Consider the following 16,695-nt stretch of genomic DNA (forward strand, 5'->3'; position numbering starts at 1 on the left):
ATATTTATTGAATGACAAGAAAAGATGTAAAATCCAATGGACAAAAAGTAAAGTTCCTGATTATATTTTATGCTTAGTTGTATAATAAGTAGTAGTGTGCATGAACTTTCATTCAAAGCCCTATGATCCTAATCTATGGGTAACAAGCTGTTTGAAATAGCCTATGGTGGGCTTGATAATTATATGTAACTGATGGACAAATAAACATCCATGCCCACACCAGGACTCGTACCTGAGACGTCAGTGGCCCAAATGCACTCTCCGAGGCGAAGATTACATAAAATATTAGAATAAACTTTCAACTGGAGCAAAGAATTAAAGAGTTTCAGTTGCTGTGCAAACACCATTTCTTTAAATTATTTTTGCGATTGCTGCACAACTTGTTTTCGAAATTCTGTCATGTTACCGCCTTATCGTGGCGTGTAGCGCCGAGGGAGGAGCAGGATATCGTCTTCGTCTTTTATGGACGCTGGGAGCCAGAAAAGAGATACGCGACATTCTTCTGTTTATTACTCGAGACTGTCACTGCAGCTTCCACGATCACGAGCTGCATAAAATTACGTGCGTTTCTCCGCGGGGCTTTCACTCTTATTGCCCATATAAAGTTCACTTTCCTTTCGCACTGATATCGTTTGCAGTTCGACTTACACTGTAACATTTGCCTTCATTTTATTGTTTTTACGACTGTTTTTCTTTCTCGTTTATCCTTTCGCAAAACGCGCTCTACTTTGTGGTTGCACATCCTGAGTTACACAGATTTTAGTGCATCTTAAACTTGGATTATTTGCATTTACTGCTTTACTTCCGTACACAGGCGCCGACATTAGGTGAAGAGGGGAGCAAGGCACCTTCTGCCTCCCAAAATTTCTCATTTCCACTTTAAACTGTAGGTCCAGTCCCAATTGATCTATCTGTTCATAAAGTGGTCTTAAACACCACTCAAACAAACAAGCAGATCGTATGTACAGTCACAAACACTTCCGGCTTGTAATGAATACATTGACTTTCAATGGAATCGTTACAAGCCGGCAGTGTCCGAGACTGTATGTACAATCTTCCTCTTCTCCGTCAAGTGTCAGATCTGACATATCTTTTCAGAATCATGAATAGACAACTTTCGAACTCTTCCCACGTCTTCACATCCGAATCCCATGTACCAGTGGCGGCGATTAGGAGGAGCTTGGGAGGGGGGCATTACCCCCCGAACTATACTAAACCTTATCTACCAAGGGAAGTAAACTGTCCTCCCCCCACCAGTTTTGGAACCCAATCGCCACCACTGCCACGTACCAACAGCAAATACCACAAAGTATTTTCCATTAAATCTCCAAGGCTGTCCCTAGAACATGAATCGCTTCTGTAGACGCTACAAACCATGTACAATTCATTAAATGATCCTCCAGGCTTTCATCTATCCAAATAGGCTTTCAGAACGGCGTGCATCAAGCAGCTGAAGAGTAATTAATATTTGTTATACCCGAGTTCTTATTGTTTTAATTTTTATTTTATATTTATATGTGTGTGTCTGTGTCTGCGCGCGCGTGCTTCTCGTTTGTAAATTTATTTTTTCTCTCTGTTAATATCCTGATAGAAAATGGATTTTCTCTGTATTCAGGATTTTTCAAATAAATAAATATAAATAAAATATAAAATTATATAATATAGTTTACGTCATTTCCCCTCCCCTCAAAATATATTTGAAGTTGGCACTATTTCATTCGCAGATTTATTTAACAAAATTCAACATTAGCTTCTTTACGTTGGAATTAACAACTGAAGATAACATACATGCGATACATTTTTACACATCGGCCTTCTAAAACATGCCTGATTTTCAACAATGTCTATTGGTTGATTGATTGATTTAGTGTATTTTACTTCGCGTTTTGTGCCTCTTGGCTAATTTGCGAAGATAGGGATGAGTGATGAAATGATGAAATTGATGAATGGACATTCCAAACAACCAAGCCCGAGCGGGATTCGAACCTGGGACCTTGGTGTCGGAGCGCGATGTGCTAACCACTCGGCCACAGGGTCCGGCAATGTCTGTTGGGTTTGGTAGATTATTGTATAATAGGGTGCACAAATGTTGCTCGCCAAATTGTCCATGACTTTTTTTATTGCTTTTTCTCGTACATTCTACATGTTTTTTTAAGTATAGATTTCTATGCATGCTATTGCAAGGGTTGTCAGCAGCTTGTTTCGTGTTTTTTTAAAAAAATTGTTGTAGCTCTCATTGTGTAAACTAAGATAATAAATGTGGTGAAGGACAATTTGCTTGGTATAACTTATGTATTCCATTGTATTAACTGGGCATCTGTGGAATAGGGGACATTCTATCTTTAGTTCTTAAATGAATAATACAAAATAGTCCCTAGTGCTATGCCAGAAACTTTACGTAAGTCAATAAACTATCCAATAGATTGCAAAATATTTCATGTATATTTTAAATCAACTAATCCAGCTCCATAGAATTTTTCAGGAAAATTGGATGAATAATACCAGCTCGAGACATTGAAACTTGCATAGTACTCTCCAGGACTATATGTTCAAAACAAGTTTCGTGCTAAACTTCAATTTGTATGAATACACCAACAAATTGAGTCTATATGACAGGAACGTAAAAGTTGGCTTTGTCTCCTGTGAGATTCGAACTCACGACCCCTGGTTTACGAGACCAGTGCTCTAACCACTGAGCTAAGGAGGCACACCTGCACTTGTAACTATCATTAAGTCGAATTAACATTGTTAAAATTGATGATAGAAAAATATGATAATTTTCCTTCAAATATTCGTAGGGTGGTATTTGTAAATGTGATTCTCCCTTCTGAAGACTGCATCCCGCTTTGGTCACAATTCTTTAGCCGTTAGGATGATATTTTATACATAATACCTCAACTAACTTCCCCCCAACCCCACTGAAATTTTCAACATATTACATTGAATATTACCAAATGCATTCTGGATGAACTGCTTGACATATCTTACTCTGCTGAGACATATTCATCCCGACAAAACAGGGAGAAGAAATAGGCTTCTTACCTATCTAATATTTGTCTCTGTGATTTTTGTATATAATTCCAGGGTTGCCACATGTACCGTGTTTTCCATGTAAGGACGTATTTAGGGGGCCCAGGTGGTCCGGACCCCTCCGAAAGATACCAAGTGCTAAGAATTAAATAATGAAAATATACTTATTGAGCAAGTATTATTATGCTTGTTGTATAATCAAGGGTTATTTATTTCCTCTCAATTTAATAGATGGCAGTTTTCTACACCCTGTCAAGGGAATCTCTGGAGCAAGCGAACGAAAACAAGTATCTGCGCATGAACGAGCGAGAGGGAAAGTGAATGCATGGAGGGGGAATCGCGACTATAGCTAACAGCTGTTTGTACCGGCGCCAACTGCTTTCCTCCGCCCACTCGCTTTCTTCCCTTCTCTACCGTTATGTGCGGCATTGCTCCACAGATTCCCGAGGCAAGGTGTAGGTGCGAGTTCTGTGAAAGGTTTAGATATTGCTTTGTGCTCATCTCTGTAGATAGACAGAAAAGTGACATGGATAAGCTACTTAAAGTTGTTGTTTTTTTGTTGTTTTTTTTTAGAACATTTGAGGCACAATAGGTGAATGAGTACAGGCTACAATGAGTACAGTGGGATGCAATTATTGCTCTGCAACTTGTGCGCGATTATTTTAATGTTCTACTGAATTTTTCTCTTGTCGCCTACGGATTTTTAAGGAATATTTTTTTGTATGGTTGTTCAGATGTTGCCAGCATCTTGGTTGACTTTTTTATTCAATTCTTGAAGCTTTCATCATTACGTAAAACTAACTAACTAACTCTCTAGCCTTCTTAAACCCGAAGGTTCATGGCTGCAGCAACACAGGCCTTCCATCTGTCCCTATCCTGAGCAAGATCTATATACTCTTTTCCATCCCTACCAATTTCCTTTAGGTCCAACTCAACATTATCCCTCCATTTTCGTCTTGATCTTCCTACTGGTCCCTTACCATCAGGTTTCCCAACAACAATCCTGTAAAGGTAAACTCTTCTTTCCTCTCCCATTCATGCCACATGGCCTGCCCACCTAAGTCTTCTTGATTTAATCATTCTAATAACATCTGGACATGAATACAAATTATGTACTTCTAAATTATGTAACCTTCTCCACTCACATGCCTCCTCATCCCTTTTAGGCCCAAATATTTTCCTTAGGATCTTATTTTCAAATACTCACAATTCATGTTCCTCTTTCAATGTAAGGGACCAGGTTTCGCATCCATATAATCATTACGTAAAACAGTGAGAATAAACATGGCAATAGATTGTTTATTGATTTCGTTTACATTATAGTACTAGTGAAAACATTGTGTGGCACCACCGTGCTTTATCATCACCCGTTTCTGCAGGAGCACAGAATCCATCGCAACCATGGCCAACGTATTCGTCAACATCAACTACACCAAAACTGCTCCTGAAGAGAGCGATCGTCAATCGTCCTAACCCACACAGACCCTCCGATAGTTCGCCGAGGCCTCCATACAGGTATACCGTATTCCTCAGGATACACTTGGTGCGAAGCATGCCATGTGTTCTAAGAGGTGCATATGTGCTTGGGGAGGCCCATTGGTTCCTGAAGACCAGGAACCAGTGCAACCGCGATGCCCGTTGGGACACCCATTATACCTAGGTACACATCAGTTGTTGTCTTCGTGCTACTGTAAACCTGTTTCTTCTTTGTTTAATGTAAAAAAATGTAAAAAATTCGACTTTACTTTCAAATTTCTTTTTCTTTCTACCTCATTTCCTGACAACCCCATTCCCTTCTGTAAATATCACATTATGCAGCAATTGTTTTTTGCATTTTGCTTACCTTTTCTGGCACTTCTAGTTAATCGTTACGTCGCTACGATGAGGATGAGTGATAATACCATGAATTGATAAAGTGACACTCACAAAGAACACCCAGGCCCAGGCATTCGAACCCATTACTTTCGGCGTCATAGCGCGCTGTGCAAACCACTCTGCCACGGAGGTTGACACATGGAGATCGATTTTGCCTGGTAATACTTATGCATCCCACTCTACATCAGAGAGGTTTGTCTTACCCAGGAGAACATTACTTCTATTGTAACCTAAAGAAGAAACTCACGATTTAACATTCGTTGCAGTAATTTGTCAACGAAAAGTACATTAAGAAAATAAAAGACATGTCCAGGCTTTCTGCAATAGATAGGATTGTGATTGTGACAGTGATATATTACAACGATCCATTCTTTGAGCGTAGAGTTTGGGGGGAGGGGGAGTGGGAAGTAAATTACAACTGGGACATCTCCAGCGAAGTACTGGCATGGAAGGATTGCAGCGTCTGGTACGAGAAGGAGCCTTTTATTGACTCGGATTTTCTCCAACTTCCTCTTGCCGGGCAAATCATGAATAGTAAGAAGGTACGTGCGAGTGGGTGCAGACCTGGCAACTGTGCGTGTAATGGCTGGCTGCTAAAAAGAGGAGGCTCCCTGAAATGAGCACTTCCGCTCCCATCAAAAGTTCGTTTCTTCTTTCCTGCGAGCTGTGGATTGCTGTGTTCCTGAGGTTTTCTCAAAGAGGCTTTTTATCTTTCTCCGCAGCGCAGGAAAGTGAAGACAAACATGCTGCGAAAGCCTGAAAGTTAGCGAAAATTGAAGCAACGACATCACGATTTAATAGGTGTAACCTTGCGGGGATACGCGGGGTGCTTGCCCTCCCAAAACCTTACAGATTTAGTAAAATTTACAATTTAATGGTACTTTTGTTAACTTCCTAGGACCTAAGAAGCAAAATAATGAATATGTTTTTTCATGATTTCGTAAATTTAACAGTTATTTATAGCAAAGTAGCTAAAAAAATTGTTTTTTTTATGGGATAGAAAACTTTTTGATTCTGACTCCCCCCCAGCGCGCACACACACACACACACACACAAGTTAAGCTGCAAGTTCGATTCCGCCTGCCAAACTAAGGTTCTAAGTTACACCCATGGGTTTAACGGGTCCAAATCCTTCCCATTGGTTTGGTAAACATTTTGTACTAATTGCATAATCAAATAAACATTATCTCAAGATTGGTCAAAGCAGTCATAAGTAGGTTTTTAAAAAACGCAAGCCTCAATTTAATATATAAATATAAATATGTATATTGTATATAGAGCATATTATGGTTAATGCTAAGTATTGTAGGCCTATATCAAGCAGATATTTATATCCGAGAAAATTTTATTGGTTATAATTTATTTATTTTTAAATAATTAATAATAGCAACAATTAAAGAGAGCGCTGAACGAACGAAGAAAAACTGAGAAAAGTAAACGTCGTGGTGTCTCGTAGAAGTACTGGCGCCCTCTAAAATTAATGTTATTGTTCGTTTGCAAAGATCATTTACATTTCTTTCAATATTATCATATTTTGCCATTAACTTATTACCAGTAAAATTGTCAAGAAGTATTTATTATATTTTAAAAAATTTCCATTCATTCTTTTATATTTTTTTTTACTTTCATGTCTATCTTCGCTGTTAATCATTCTGTCCAGCAACATTTCCACTAAATAACCTTCTAATAACTAACTTATTTACTGTTAGTTTCTTACAGTGTCGGCGCCACACTTCTTAAAATAAAAATACGTTTTGATATTCATATTGTTACTACGTGATCCAAACAAGGATTTTGGCGACCTTTTAGTCACACATTCTGTAAATGCACAAGACTAAGCTAATATTTTCTTTCTGCTGTATTCGAAATAGTTCTATCTATCCTAAGGTGGCCAGATGTCCCGTTTTAGCAGGAACTGTCCCAATTGTTGTTCTTCGTCCCGATTTTTTATTAATGTAAAACGGGACAGTGACCTATCGGCATATAATTATTGAACTTATACACCTTCTATACTATTACAATGAACGTGTGTAAACTTGTAATTACTGAAGTTGATCCATTCATGAATAACTTCTAATTCTAAAGGACTGCTTAATTGGAGTGAGTGCATATCACCATATTATGTTATTTATACAGTATTTATTTATTTAGATTTTTAACATAAGTATTTATGACGAAACAGTTTATATATTAAAATGAGTTGTTGTAGTCCCATTTTGTCCCGTTTTCCTTCAGGAAAATATGAAAAATGTCCCGTTTTCTTGTTTTTAAATCTGGTCACCTTACTATCATATTCTTGCCTGACGGTATGATTAGGTCATATTGCGGAAGTAAAATATTGTAGCAAGAACAAGAAAGTAAAACTATTTTCCTGCGATTTGTGTTAGCATTGATGTAAGATATTCAATAAAACAGTTAAATATTGTAACTATTCGTTATTTTAAGGGTTCGTCAACACTAAGGTTATTTGTACCTGTCACATGTCCTTTCTTTACAGGTCTGTTGCGGACATTAAAACACACCCATGCCCTCGCCGGTACTCGAACCCGAGACCTCCGGATCAAAGTGAGTTGAGTCGACCACCCAACACGCTCGGCTACCGAGGCCAGCATTAAAACTGTTAGGTTGGACTCTTAATGTAAATACATACTTTTCAATAAAAATGTTAATTGTTATCTAAAAAACAAATGAGCAGACACAAAAGCCATAAATAGACTTTGAAACATTTTCTAAACGTTTTTCATGTTACATTTCATTTGCATGAGGAATATAATAGCTGCTTATAAACTGCTATACGAAGACGTAATTTTTATTTTTAAAAACGGGAGGGAGTGAGTCATATTAATTTATTTCAGTGATCAGAGCCCCCCTCCCAATAATTTTGACAAGTCGGCGCTGCAGATTGAGGATAATGTTTTCTCCATGATTTTGTAGAATAGGATGATTTGGGTTTTCTAAGAGTGGATTAAGGGGACGAAACCTTCATTTGTTTCAGCACTATAAGGCTGGATGTTGGAAAGTGACCTCCAAATTATTTTCTCATTCTCCAATCTTTCACCAGGAGAGAGAGATAGCGGATAAGAGCGACCTTCAAGCAACTTTCATTTCATTACGAGTGAGACACCTGAACGTTCCAAGGTGCTTTCCCTAAATCAAGATAAGAACTGTATTATGCATTTTCGGAGGATAGAAAAGTGAGAGGATTCATCTAGAAGAGAAGGAGAATTGTGGGAACATGTCTGCGGAGAGAGAGACTGTTCGAAAAGGTCAAAGAAAAATTCCCTTCAGATTGTTCTCGAGGACTTGCCAGAAGGGGAGAAAAAAAGAATTCGTTTGTCATGAAAGCTCATTGTAGTTCATGCCGAAACGTTTTCTCTTTCTGTTTCTCTCACCTCCTCTCTTTCTCCCTGGGATAGAATACCAAACGGAAACAGGAACAAAAGTGTGAACGAGATAGCTAAGGCTCTGCGATATTGTTGTGAGAAAATAAATGTTGCCTTACACAATAAGATCTTCTGTTGTGCCGAAGTTGAGATGTAGCTTTCGTATGGAGACGCTAAAGCGAAAAGAAAATCATATTTTTTCTTTCTTTTTTGATCGCATACAATCCCTTTGCTCAGTGCGTGAATTTAACATTTAGGTGGAGGGGGCGGGTGCTGCTGATGAGGGATACTGGTGGACCTTCATTTTTAATCCTAACTCACCAGGGGATAAAGGGCGGAAGGCTGCCAGACCCACCACCTCTTGTTTTTCATTTTTTCAACTGTAAATATTTTTATAAAGAAATGAAATTAAATTGCAATGTTCCGTAGGGTGTTCCTGATGTTATTACATTGGATCATAAAATCGTAGAGGTAACGTACATAGGAGTCAAAAACCACATGGTGGGGATATCAGCCTCTTAGGATGTGTTTTCCGACATGACACTTATAACTGTAACAGTTTACAATTGGGTAATGATTGTCACTATATAACTGCACCTATATCAAGGACGTATATAGGGGGGTCCAGGGGGTCCGGACCCCCCCGAAAGATTTTTCACGTACTAAAATTAAATAATGAAAAATATATTATTTTAGCCTTTGTTGTATAATTTCCTCTGAAGTTATTGGAAGACAAGGATTATATTAGAATCATACGGCTTTGAAGAACAGGAAGGACGCATTTAGGGGGTTCTGACCCCCCTCCCCACCAGAATTACTTAGCTATTAAGAACGAAAATTAAATATAATGAAAATATACTCGTATAGCATTTGTTGTATAATTTCCTCTGAACTTATTGGAAGACAAGGATTATATTGGGTTGGGATCATACGGCTTTGAAGGACAGGAATGACGTATTTAGGGGTTCCAGGGGTGCGGACCCCTCCCCCCAAAGACTTACGAAGTACTAAAATTAAGTAATGAAAATATTAGCATTTCTTGCATAATCGATGGTTATTAATTTCCTTTGAACTTTTTAGAAGGCAAGGATTATATTGGGATCATACGACTTTGAATGACATCACAAAGAAGATTTATGTACACTACTACTAAATATGCATAAAATATTAATCAGAAACTTACTTTTCTCCAACTACATGTAACATCATTTTTGTTATTCGATAAATATTCAATTATTCATGTATTTGACATTAATTTCATTGCCAGGGAACTTGTTTTTATGTAAATTAATCCGATCTTAACTACAGGTAAGCTACGTAATGAATATGAGCTGTTATATGTCTATTGTTATACAGTCTTTTTACCTATTCGTGTAATAATAATATAATATTAATTTAGGTATTGTAATTTTGTAATTAGTATTAATTTGATTTAATATAATTATTTTATTATTATTATTATTATTGTTATTATTATTCCTTAGACACTTGGTTCGGACCTCCCCGAAACATAGCCTATTATATATATATATATATATATATTGTATAACTTTAATATGATTTTGTGATTGTAAAGAAGTTCAAACAAAATGGCAACAAGCTTGAATGTTCCCTAGTTTATGCATCGAAACTGTACTCGTATCAAACTTCCTTTTGTTTAACAAGTATCCACAATGCATATTTTAATGCTTTCGATTTGTGCTGCATTAATTTCCGGAATGGAGGAAGTTGCTATCCAATTGTTTTCGTGAAAGCGGAGAAGAGAAGGAAGAGTGGCCGTTTTCTACAAAACAAATTTGTACTGTAAAATTGCACATAAATATTACACTTGAGTATCTTGTTACGCAAAATGTAGAAAGTATCGTTGTTCAATAGGTAAATATCGCAACTGAAAATTTTGTTTCGAAACGAAACTAAAAATGAAATGTAGTAATAGTCAAAGGTTATTCATCCTAGGAAGATTTTTCGTAAAGTTTATTTTAAATCCGTCTTTTGATCCGTGATACTCTTCATCTTCTAACAATATATGCACATTTGTCCCACGTGGAGTGATGATTTCCCCCCAGTTAAGATTTTCAATTTGAATTTAAAACTTTGGGTGCGTCAGCACTTAGGCTATTTTGCGCCCGTCACATTATACGTGGTCCAGCCCCTTACCAGAACTAAAATAGCATAATTGCATGTCGTGTAACTAAAATATTAAAACATTCTGACTTCCAATAAAAGCTGAGGCTGTAAAGGGGCACTCAGCACACATAAGGACAAGAAACAGGACAACACACACAAAATTATACTGGCCATAGTGCCAGTCGCCAGAGCCTCGTTCGTCTGCAAAATGTAGTCCAGGGTGTACTAAGTAGGTGGAAGTGAGGTTGACAATTTGCTGTACTACGTGGAAGGTCACTCCTTACCCCACCTTAAGAAAATTATCATAAAGGATCCCTCTCTAAGATTATTTGCAAAGGCATCTCCATATTAGCATGGACGTCCGCAGAATTTTTTCCAGGGAGGGACCAAACAAGGCACACTTTCTCCAACAAAAGTGTTGTTCCCTAATTAACTAACTAACCAAACTAACTCTCTAGCCTTCTTAAACCCGAAGGTTCATGGCTGCAGCAACACAGGCATTCCATCTGTCCCTATCTTGAGCAAGATCTATATACTCTTTTCCATCCCTACCGATTTCCCTTAGGTCCATCTCAACGTTGTTCCTCCATCTTCGTCTTGGCCTTCCTACAGGTCTCTTACCATCAGGTTTCCCAACAAGAATCCTGTAAACTCCTCTTTCCTCTCCCATTCGTGCCACATGGCCTGCCCACCTAAGTCTTCTTGATTTAATTATTCTAATAATATCTGGACATGAATACAAATTATGTAGTTCTAAATTATGTAACTTTCTCCACTCACCTGTCTCCTCATCCCTTTTAGGTCCAAAGATTTTCCTAAGAATCTTATTTTCAAATACTCTCAATTTATGTTCCTCTTTCAATGTAAGGGACCAAGTTTCACATCCATATAATACTACAGGCAAAATTACTGTTTTGTATATTTTAACTTTTAGTTTCTTAGATATTAAACGAGAAGACAAAAGTTTATGAAGAGAGAAGTAACATGCATATCCTGAATTAAGCCTACTTATTATTTCCTCTTTAATATATTTTTCATTTGTTAATATTACTCCTAAGTATTTGAATTTGGAAACTGGTTGAAACGAGTTGTTATCATAAATTAGATTTTGATTATTACCTAACAGTTGGTTTCGGCCTGTAAGCATATATTTAGTTTTCTCTTTGTTAACTTCCAAACCTATCTCTTTCGCAGTTTGGAAAAATATTTTAGCATTATTCTTAATTGTATTCACATCATCCCCCAGTAAGTCTACATCATCTGCATATGCTAACAACTGAGTCAGACCATTTAATTTTAGTCCTTCTTTAGTTTCTTTTACCTTCCTAACAGCATATTCTAAGGCAAAATTAAAGAGCAATGGAGATAATGCATTTCCTTGTTTTAATCCATCATGAATTGTAAGTTTGTCAGACATATTAATACTCACACGAATTTTACTTTCTGTTTCACTGGTGCATATTTTTATCATACTAACAAGCTTCTTAGGTATTCCAAACTCGACTAATATATTATATAATTTATCTCTTTTGACCGAATCATATGCGTTTTTGAAATCAATGAATAGCTGATGGACATTTTGATTATATTCCCACATTTTTTCAAGTGTCTGTCTAATGTGAAAAATTTGATCTGTAGTTGATCTGTTACGTTTAAATCCACATTGATAATCACCTATAATTTCATTAGCATATGGTGCTAGTCTTGTTAATAGAATGTTAGACAATATTTTGTATGTTGTTGAGAGTAGAGAAATTCCACGGTAATTATTGCAGTTCATTTTATCACCTTTTTTAAACACAGGAACAATTATGGATTATTTCCACTGTTGAGGGATTTCTTCTTTATTCCACATTAAACAAATTAATTTATGAATTTGACATATTAACGAATTTCCACCATATTTAATTAACTCAGCTGGTATTAAATCAATGCCAGGTGCTTTGTTATTCTTTAGCCTTTTAATAGCATCTTTAACTTCAGTCAAGTTAGGTTCTGGAACTAAAGGTTCTGCTGTGTGTACTTCATTTACTTCTGATTTATCTCCTACATGGACATTTAAAAGGTCATTAAAGTAGTTCTTCCATCTATTTAGAATATCGCTAAGAAAAATATTGCTTAAATTTGAATATGATGTTCATGCAATAATTAACACATATTACTGTGGCTAAAATGAAATTATATGTGTGCAATACATAATTCTTTAATTTTCCAGGGGGGGCACGACCTCCCTTGCCCCCCTTCCGGACGCCCATGCATATTAGTATAATTTGCACCACTGCATTTTCTCCATGTTGATCCATGCAAGCATCCCCATACCTTTCCCCAAACTAGGCAAAGTATCCCTCCCTTTCAGCTAGGAATTTCCATTTCGAACACTGGGCGGGGTGGGGGGCGGGTGGATGAGAAAGATTTCATATTTTGCCCTTCAGTCATATAAATCATGTTTAGCTTATATTATTATTCTTGTTGTTTTACAACTCATAAAGTTGAAATTGAAAATACCGTGGCGTTGTCAAGTTCAGACTTAGGTTCACTATTTGAATAGAAACTGGATTATATTTGCTTCCTTTCCATAAACATATATCAATTTGTTGATGAACAATTGTTTGTTGTTTTGTACTTTTCACCATGTGCATATCAGGCCCGATGACGTGGTGGAAACGCCTTGACATTGTAATAAAAGGGTCTCGGTTCGATAACCCGTGTTGGCATCACCAGTCCGTAGTTGAAGACCGGTTAGTTCATTGAACTTTCCAGACTAACTACAGAAACCCCCGACATACGTAATACGCGACTTACGTAAACTCGCAGTTACGTAATAACTGTACGTAGCTGTCACAGTTTTCATATTCTTTTATATATTTTTCAAACTTTTATAGTTTATATCTGAGTAAATACTGCTGCATGATGTTTCATTTTTATAATAATACTGTGTAAGTAATATAAGTACATACATATAATAATAATAATAATAATAATAAATATTGCAGTTTCTTACGAAGTTACACTTAAGCAATTTACAAATTCGACTTACGTAAAGGTTCACGGAACGCATTACTTACGTATTACTCGGAGTTTACTGTATTGCCTATTTTTGGGTGAGCAGGAAAAGGTTTTTTAAGCTCTTGCTTCGACTCATCTCACCCAACAGGTCGGTAGGCGCCGGGCTTGCCCGAGTTGATACCTTCCTGGAGATGAGGTCTGCTCGAAGAAAAGATTTTAGTAAGCTACCCGTGTAGGCATATAGTGTTTCTGATCCCACAAAACTGTAGGTCCAGTACCGATTAGCCTATCTGTGCATAAAGTGGACACCTAAAACAAAAACTCAAATATCAGAGACCATTTAATGTACTGTCTGTCTTTCATGACACAATTCAGGACTAAATGTGGTAAACGTTGTAAGTGCCAAAAGCGAAAATGTTGGGAAATCGCATCGTTCCGCACATCAGCCCGTAAGAACGTGCACACTAGTGACCTCTTTACACGCCCTTTGAATTACTTAGAGGGCTACCAGCCACATTTCACGTTTACCACATTATAAAGCATGGCACATATCACAGTTTAACGTGGAAAACGGTGTTTGAATTATTGTGGCACTTACAGCGTTTACCAATTTTAGTCTTCAATTTCACTATTCAAATTATATGAAGTGTTCCCAGATATCTCAAGTGCCCTTTGCACCCCCCCCCCCCTTTCCTGCGGTGGCACCCTTGTTTACATCCTACAAATTTTGAAATGAGGAAACAAATAAAAGATCATTCAAAATAATGGGATATATTTAATGATTCGTATTGTGCATTTCTGATGTTAAAATAAAAGTTTACCATATTTAAGAATATTTCAGTTATGTCTTAGTGTTTGAAGAACATCTTTAAAAACGTACTATTACTACTACTTACTTTGGGAATAGAAAATTCCAGCTGTACGTTTCCAGAATATACCTCTGTGAAGTGTAAATTTCTCCGTCGCATATCTTGACTCTTTTGTTTCTAATTTTAAAAAAATATATTTCAATGGCGCCCTAAGCCTAAGCTTCAGTCCTGTCTACACCTCGCTACGGACCTGTAAATAAATTCCCTTTTGCTTTATACAGTCATGGACATAAGTATTCATACAAAGGCATTGTCTGAATGAAACATGTTATTATACAAAAAATACCGTAAAGGCAAGTCAAGTCTATAGCACATATGCTCCATTGGAATGGCAAGAATAGAAACGCAAAGCAATTGTGTGCATACAATTGAAATTGTCATGAGAAATGTGGGTAATCCTTAGATAAACTGCTTTCTGGATGGTCATAAGTATTCATACGCCAGGTTATAAACCCCCAAAAAAGTTCGTGAAACAACCGTTTCCATCATTCAGTGCCAGATATTTGTTTACTGCAGTTGCACCTGTGTAAGGAAATGGTTGGTTTGGTGTTGGCGTGCTGCAGGAAGACAAATGGGCCGCAAAGGGAAGGAAACCACGATCGAAGAGAGGAAAATTATGATATCATTATACCACAATAAGAAATCATATTCTGATATCGCAGACATAGTTGGGAGAAGTCATGCGACTGTGCAAAGTGTCATCAAACGATATAATGACACAAAAGTGCTGATAAATAGGGAAAGGGTTGGGCGTCCTCAGAAACTTACTTCGAGAGAGAAACAAGGACTGTTGAGAATGATCAAGAAAAACCCAAAATTAACATCGTCAGCAGTGCCGGCACATGTTCACGAACACCTGGGAAAACAAGTGTCCTCAAGAAGTATTAGAAGGCTTTTCAACCGAGCAGGGTACAGAGCTAGGGTACCTAGAAGGAAGCCATACATCAGTAAGAAGAACAAGAAGGCCAGATTAACATTTGCAAAGGAGTATGTGAGTAAAAGTTTGGACTTCTGGGTTAAAGTGTTGTTTACGGACGAGAGTAAATTTAATATTATCCATAGTGATGGTAAAATTTTGGTGTGGAGAAAGCCCAATACTGAGCTTGAGCCTCGAAATCTCTTGGCTACAGTTAAACATGGAGGTGGTGGCGTTATGGTCTGGGGCTGTATGTCAGCCTCAGGTGTTGGAGAACTCGTCTTTATTGAGGGAACTATGGATAGATTTGTCTATTTGGATATTCTGAAGAATAATTTGCAGCAGAGTATCAATCATTTGGGTCTTGGGAATGATTTTTACTTCCAGCAGGACAACGACCCTAAACATACAGCTGAGATTGTCCGCCTTTGGTTGTTATATAATACTCCCCACACACTCAAAACTTCACTCAGTCCCCAGACCTTAACCCCATTGAACATCTTTGGAGCCATTTGGAAACCAGACTCCGAAAAAATGACATAACAAGCAAGAATAGACTGAAAGAGGTCATTTTGCATGAGTGGCACAATATTACATCTGAAATAACCACGCCTCTTGTTCATTATATGCAAAAGAAACTGACAGCTGTTCTCCATAACAGAGGAATGCATACTAAATTCTGACGACATGGTATTTGTTCCTTTCTTGTCTTCAAAGTGAACTTTTATGTTGGTGTATGAATACTTTTGTCCAGCCAAAGAAGCGGGTATTGAGAATGTATTGTATTTTATTTTTCTACAAGCAGCATCTGATATTTATTGTTGTTGTCAAAATATCATTTGGTGCATACATGGTCAAGCATTAACAGTTTTGGCTTCCTTATTGTTTTCCTAGCTGCTGCAATTCGTCCTTTCTTCCTTTCAGCTCCACTGTATGATTACTTTTGTCCATCACTGTATATGTACTTTTGTGTCGTATTGAAGGCTTAATTAAATGCGACAGCTCCACCTAGAAAAGGTTTCCACCTCCCCATATCCATATTTTTTTTCTGTCGCTTAACCGCACCCCTTTTCCCAAGCAAGAAGTTGAATTCGCAGCGCTATTTATTCTTGCCTTAATTGAAGATTTATTATTACTTTGAGAAGTTAAGGGGTGATCGCCTTCCACTTCCCTTAATCTGTTTGTTTGTTGCAACTTTTATAGTATTTCTATTATTTAAAAAAAACAAACATGGTAATGATAAAGAAAAGTACAAAGATAATAATTCAAGAAAAATACCGATTGGAAACATTCCGTCCATTTGAGGTTTCTGTTTTTAAGCAACAAGCGCATTTACAATATCGGAAGAATACTATGCAATAACTAGTTGAATTACACTATCTACATTTCGCTAATATTTCGGGCATTTCTGGAAAGCATTCTACCGCCCCATTCACCTCGACTGTCTGGTTTCTCCCCGGCGCTCGCAGTTGGGAACTTGGAAGAGGTA

General features: G+C 37.3%; 1 non-coding gene across 1 annotated transcript; it reads right to left on the minus strand.

The window, feature by feature from the left end:
* Window positions 1-2,634: 2,634 nt before the first annotated feature.
* TRNAT-CGU (transfer RNA threonine (anticodon CGU)) lies at window positions 2,635-2,707 on the minus strand. Its single transcript has one exon. It is a non-coding gene; the product is annotated as a tRNA-Thr (tRNA).
* Window positions 2,708-16,695: the final 13,988 nt, after the last annotated feature.

The sequence above is a fragment of the Lepisma saccharinum genome, chromosome 1 (genome assembly GCF_977018435.1).
Source record: "Lepisma saccharinum chromosome 1, izLepSacc3.1, whole genome shotgun sequence".
NCBI classification, from domain to species: domain Eukaryota; kingdom Metazoa; phylum Arthropoda; class Insecta; order Zygentoma; family Lepismatidae; genus Lepisma; species Lepisma saccharinum.